At 36.5% G+C, this 6,963-nt stretch overlaps 1 protein-coding gene across 2 annotated transcripts in view; it reads right to left on the minus strand.

The window, feature by feature from the left end:
* The window catches only part of Fgf14 (fibroblast growth factor 14), a 705,665-nt gene that overhangs the window by 159,365 nt on the left and 539,337 nt on the right, over positions 1-6,963 (minus strand). The window lies entirely within an intron of this gene.

The following is a 6,963-nucleotide window of genomic DNA, read 5'->3' on the forward strand; positions in this document are numbered from 1 at the left end:
ATATATATATATATAAATAGAGGCAGAGAACAATTAAAGAACATCCCACAGTCAAGATATGGGCCAGCTTACAGCTTATCAGTGGTGGGATAGCATTCATCCAGGTAATGTGAACATGTGTCTGATGTTCTCCTTCCTGAGTTGTGCTCTGCTTTTCTCTAGTCACTGTGCTATGGTAGGAAAAACTTTTCGAAAGGACAATATCTCTGAAGTAAAGCCACATTCCAAATGACACTTATGTTATTTGTGTTATCAACTGGGCCAGTTGATGCACATGTCAGTATCACTGAGCCTCTGAATTGCTTGCCAACAACATATATAACTAGTCAAAGAAATGTCAAAATCAAGGAAACTTGGGGCTATACATTTAGCTCTTAGCCATGTCACTTTAAGACATTAATGGAGATCATGCCTAATTCCACATTGCCCGTAAGCATGACAAAGCATCTAACTGCAGAATTTTCAATTTTATTATTTTATGTGCATGTAAATGCATATTTGTGCATGAGTTCATGTGTCACATGTGTGCAGAAGCCTGTAGAAGCTAGAAGAGGGTATCAGATCCCCTGAAACTGGAGGTGGAGATAGTTATTTGCCACCATGTAGAGGGCCAGGGAGATGAACCCAGGTCCTTTGCAAGAGTAGCAAGTGTTCTTAATCACGAAGCCATCTCTCCAGCCTCTAAATGTAGAATTTTCAAATGACATTTTCATATTGAAGAACTGTTTTTTTTTCCTTGTATGCTATTTATTCTCCTGCTGAGGGGTGAAAGGTCAATCCTGTTACATCCTGATACATCAACAAAAGGACAATACCAAACAGATATGCCTTTTGCATACTGTATGCTGTCATAACTCTTGAACATGGATTAGAGACAAGCACTTTTATACATCTATTACTTAGGTTTTATGACAATCTTCTAATATAGGTGTCTTTATAGTATTGAAAATCAGGCCGGGCGTGGTGGTGCACGCCTTCAATCCCAGCACTTGGGAGACAGAGGCAGGCGGATCTCTGTGCGTTCGTGGCCAGCCTGGTCTACATAGTGAGTTCCAGGACAGCTGGGGCTACAGGGAGACTCTGTCTCAAAAAGACCACAAAAAGAAAGAAAATCAGAACTCATAGCTCCCTAAGAAGACTGATGGCAAACAGCTACGGCATATCAAAACCCTTACTTGGTCCACTTCTCACATGGAAAGGACTCCTGTGATGAAATATCTATTCTTTCAATAGCACGTACAAATAGATATCTTATTCAATGCATAATCATTTAAATATTTCAAATGCCAGATAATTTAATGGACAATGTATAAGACTCTCGACTATTTTCACATGAAACTGACAATTCAAATCATTAAGTACCAGTAATAAAAGCAAAATTTATTAAGTTTCTTAAATTAGTGGCTACAATAAAGGCATTATTTTCTTTGAAGAAGTCTTATATCTTCATTCATGTTGGGTCTACTAAGGAGATAGATTGTGGATCCTGTGACCTCTTGCAAATGCTTAGCCAACAGGCAGCATAAAGCATTATGGAAATAGGTATATTTGGACAACAGGCCTTGGCGCTACTTCTGAGATGCTGTCCCTGACCCTCTGTGGTTCACCTGCCTCCCTGGCTCCTTAGAAAGGGTCTGGCCTCCCCATGCCTTTGGGAGTGAAAAGGAACAGAGTGACATCCAATGTTAAAGTCATAAATTTATATGTATGTATTCCATGTTTTCTCACATATTCTGGCTCTTATAACTCTATACTTTGGGGGCTAAAAATTATATAGACCCTTGTTTGAATGTTCTTAGTACGTACTATCAAAATAAATGGATCTTCCAGGAATTCTCTTTCAAATGTTCCCATGCTTTGTTCTTCGATGACTCAGTTTTGAATTTAATCTCAAATGTCTCTGCACCAGAATAATATTTGCTGTATTCAAAGAATATTTAGAAAAATGTTCTGTGCTATATGACAAATTCCATTCTTTAAACCATCTGTACTAGATTTCACTACTTCTGGGATGTGTTCCTAATGCAAGAAAATTTGATTTCAGAAATTCCCACACTAGGCTATACTGACAGATCTCTAACAAAGAGATGTTGTATGAACATTGTTTTGAAAAAACATATTTAAATATAAGCTATGAAGTTAGAGAAAATATGCCTCAATGTAAATGTCAATGCCCTTATCATCATTTTAATCTTCCCAAAATTTCTTAGGAGTGGTCCTGGAGTACTATAAGTGAAACATAAGAATACCATCCATTCATTTCCTACCAAATAAGTGTTCCTGCCCTGAGATGTCTGGTAATAGCTGCTTCAAAGTAGGAAAATGTGACCACTGGCACAATGCCCACCAGGCTAACCGTCCGCTGTTGAGCATTCAACTCCTTTTTCCTGTGGGTGCCACAGACATGGCCATGTTTGCTGACCTAGTGTAATTAATTATCACCATTCTGCCAGAACACAATCACAGTGTCTAAAGGTCACACAAAATACTCAACTGAGTATTTCATATTTGTCTGAAAAAGGATTTCAAATGTCATGATCAAGTTTTAGAAAAGCCATTCAGAATTCTCAAGGTCACCCCAGGTTCCCAAAAATTAAATCGTTACCTGCAGCAATGCCTTTTCATTTGTTTTTAAATGATTTACTTCTTTTCTAATAATTTTAAAATTATTCCTAATACATAAACATAAATTTTGTTTTATGATATTTATATTAATATCATATTGATGATATTAATGATGCATCACATGATGTTTTCATACACAAATATACTACACAGAGTTTGTATAAGCTTAAATGTGCCTGTCTTCTCAGACAGAAGAACTTCCCCTTGTCAGTTCTTTTGGGGCAAGTGCTTAAAATCTTTTTTTTTTTTTTTTTGGTAGCTTTTTGAAGCACATAGTGTATTACCATAACCTATGTCACCTTACTGTCCAATGGCACACTAGAATGTCTTCGTTTGGCTTTATGTGACTGTTACAAACTCATTGATCAGTCTTTCCTCTCTCCAGCTTCCCCTTGCCTCTGGCAACCACTTTCCTCAGCCTCTATGAAATCATCTTTTTTAGGTTCCGGATGTGAGATCACGTTATATTTACCTTTCTTGTCTTTGTGTGTGTGTGTGTGTGTGTGTGTGTGTGTGTGCTCATGTGTGAGAATGTGGACACACTTGAGTCATAGCTTGTATGGAGATTAGCAGACAAATTTATGTGTAGTTTCTCACCTTCCTCCTTGTATGAGGAAAGGTCTCTTGCTGGCTGTGGCATATGCCAGGCTAGCTGGCCCACAAGCTTCTGGTGACTCCCTTCTCTGCCTCTCATCTTACTATAGGGGTGCTGGGATTACAGATGCATGCTACCACCTCTGGCTTTATGTGGAGAATGGGTCTATGAACTCAGGTCTTCACACTTATGCCCCTAGTGCTTTTTCCAGAGTCATCTCTCCAACCTTGTGTTTGTGTTTATGTGCTTGACTTATTTCATTTTAACATAATGAGCACTGGTCATGTCTATGTTGTCCCATATGACAGGATTTAATCTTTTTTAATGAATGAATGATAGTCCATTGTACATACATAATACAATTGCTTTACCCATTATTCTGTATCAGATAATGGTGGCTGTTTCCATTTCTTAGCTTGGCTACCATTAGTTGTGCAATGGCTGGTACAAGAGTTGTAAACATGTCTTTAAAATCTTTTTTTTAAGTGCATTCCAAATATAATGGCTAATCTTGATTTTCAACTTGATTGGACTAATAAGCACCTAAGAGATTATTAAGGCACACCTCTGGGTCTGTCTATGTGTCTGTGAGGGCATTTCCAAAGAGGATTAAGTAGGTATAGGGGGACCTGTGGGCTGTAACATCACTTGGTGTAGGGGCCCAAATGGAATAAATCACCACGATGGACTGAAACAACGCAAACTGTGCCCAAAATAAATACTTTCTCCCTTATCTTGTTTTATTCAGGTTTGGGGGTTGTCCTGTTTTGTTGTGTTGTCACAACAAGAGAAAATTAACAAGCACACTAAACACGTGTGTCATTAGTTGTTCTTGCAATCAACTTGATTTGATTTGAAAACTCAGCACAAGCATTTTACGTCTACTTCAGGGTACATAATATAGACAGCATGCCTACTAGTTAAAACAATGAAGTTTCTTGATTATAAACTATAGATAAAAAGATTCTAATAAGAATAATATTAACCAGAATTCCAGAGACTGAGGAGGAAAGATTGCCACAAGTTTGAAGCCAGACTAGTATATGTTTGCTATGAATTAGGCTCAGAGGTTTGTTATAATGGCTCAGAGGTCAAGAGCACTGGCTTCTCTTGCAGGGGACCTGGGTTTGATTGCCAGCACACACATGGTGACTAACAACCATCTGTTACTCCAGTTGCAGGGGAATCTGACACCCTCTTCTGACCTCCATGGGCATTGCAGAACATGAGTACAATTGCATACATGGAGGTGATATACTCATACACATAAAAAAATAAATAAATAAAACATTGCTTTAAAAGAATTAGGAAAGTAGTAGAAACTAGTAGCTAACCCATACAGCATGATACTAATTCAAGCAATTTCATCTCTCATATCAGTTTTCTCAAGGATTAGGATTTTAAATATACATATTCAAACTTAATGTCATGTGTCCAGTTAATTTACTTAACATATTACTTATGTATTTAACTATTATTTTACTATTTAACACAACTGCAAAATTAATATGAGCATAAATCTTAACTATGAATGCAAATGATTTGCATTTTTGCAATGTGAATGTGGGTTCTAATAAAAAATAGTGTTTCTCAGGGTTGGGGCTTTAGCTCAGTGGTAGAGTGCTCGCCTAGCAAGCACAAGGCCCTGGGTTCAGTCCTCAGGTCTGAAAAAAAAAAAAAAGACAAAATAACAAAAAATAGTTTTTCTCATGCCAGAAGAAATACGTGCTTCTCAACGTACATATCAACATGTACCGATTTTGTTTTTCATTATTTCTAAACAAGGGACACACTGATTTGCTGTGCTTAGAGTGAATTACAGTTCAGGAAACCAATAGCCTTAAACTTTAACCGAGTAGGTCTCTCACCACAGAAAATTTGCTGTAGCAGGTACTGAGTCTAAAGTACTCGAGGAGGTTGAAACAATGCTGATGGGTCCACAGGTGAGAGACAGACAAGTTAATTGGAGAAATTTACAATAATGGGGAGCCATCAAGTTTCAACCTTGTGTCAGGAAGCCCCATCAAGGGGACACACAGTTAATTTAGTATATACCATCAGTCAATGCTTTTCTCATGACATAAACTAAGACCATTTTTCAGGTTGGTACCATTAGGTACTAGATGTACCAGCTTAAAAGTAAAGTTGAATAATGTTTCCTATTTGCCCACACAACTATTTCTCATAAATGATGGCCAGGAGCCAAGATAAATAAATGATCAAATAAAATATCTATCTTGTCAGAGAACAGAAACACAGAGATTCCAAAGTCTCAGAAGGATATCTTGTTCCCATCCAGTCTCTACTGCCATTGGAACAACAAATAGCAGTCAATTATGAGGACTTTGCATGGACTGAAGCATGCCTAATAACTATGACTCACCTCTCTCCATTTAATATAATGGTCAGGTCTTAAAGCCAATACCCAACTTTAGATAAACACTCTTATGAGCTCTATGTCCTCCTCACAGGTACATTGTGTAGTTTTCATGAAATTGCATTCCGTATTGAGTGAATTATCTTAGGACCAACAACCAATATTTTGTGTACCTCTATGTTACGCTCCTCCACAATCTAGAGAAACCATGCACAGAGCTCACATCTATAGAGACTGTAAGTACCATGAAAACACAGCTGTGTGTATCCTTTTCACTGTCATTTCACTAAGTCTTACTGTGTGCTACGTCCATGCTGGGTCAAAGATAATGCTTGAATGGGTTATATAGGTGGTACTGACATTCAAACACATGCTCAATGTTCTTTCAAGAAGACTATAATTTAAAAATCAGTAAAAAGATACAGAATCATATAAAATTATCAAAGTAATGACTTGGCCACTGTTGGTATACAAAATATGAAGAACAGCTAATTAATTTATTCAAGAAAGATTGTTACAGAGTAGTTCAAAATTTGTGAAATATAAAATATTTTGTATTAATGTCAAAGTTAAGTGTAATGATATAAAATTTTGGAGTTACATCAAGGACACAGAGAAAATATCTAATCCTTGTTCAGAGCCAGGGTTCTTCGTGCTCCTGAAAGGTGTTTTTCATACCAACACACTCCCAGAAATAGGAAGGAAAATAATTTTCTTAAAACAATTATGAGAGAAACCTTATCAATTTGAGATATGTAGATATACGTTGCAGGTTCAGTATGAGGCCTCAAACATGGGCAAATAATTGTGAAAGAAATACAATTTTGTTCCAAATATTAGAAGTTATCAACTGCAATGTAATGCAAAAATTAATTTTGAATTAATACATTGCATGACATATTTTCTTCCTTAGCTTTTACATCTTTTTTGAAATTGTTGTAGATAGCAAAAAGACAATACAGTGCTAAGTATTGTTTTCTCTCTCATTTGAGAGCTCAAACTTTTTGATAGTCTATGAAATGCCTTGGAAATAAAAGTTTCTTTTGCCAACCACATATCATGCATCCTGGAAGATACAGGTAAAATATTTTGATGATTGCATGTTTTGTTACTTTTGTTGTTCACAGTAACTTAGAGTTTTCATTTGAGGGAAAAAAATCAGCGTAAAACTACAAAGTGCAGTGGCACTTACACTTTTTCTTTGGCACCTCAAAAGGAAATTAAAATAAAATTATTTTGTATCAGTTTATGAAAAGGTAGAAACAATAAAACTCTTTCTCAAATCATCATTATTCATGCTTTTGCTTTCAAAAGCTCAAGTTTAAGTGATAACAAAACCATATGAGAAATAGTTGTAAAATTATGT

This window comes from Nannospalax galili, unplaced genomic scaffold (genome assembly GCF_000622305.1).
Source record: "Nannospalax galili isolate Female #2095 unplaced genomic scaffold, S.galili_v1.0 scaffold287, whole genome shotgun sequence".
Taxonomy (NCBI): Eukaryota; Metazoa; Chordata; class Mammalia; order Rodentia; family Spalacidae; genus Nannospalax; species Nannospalax galili.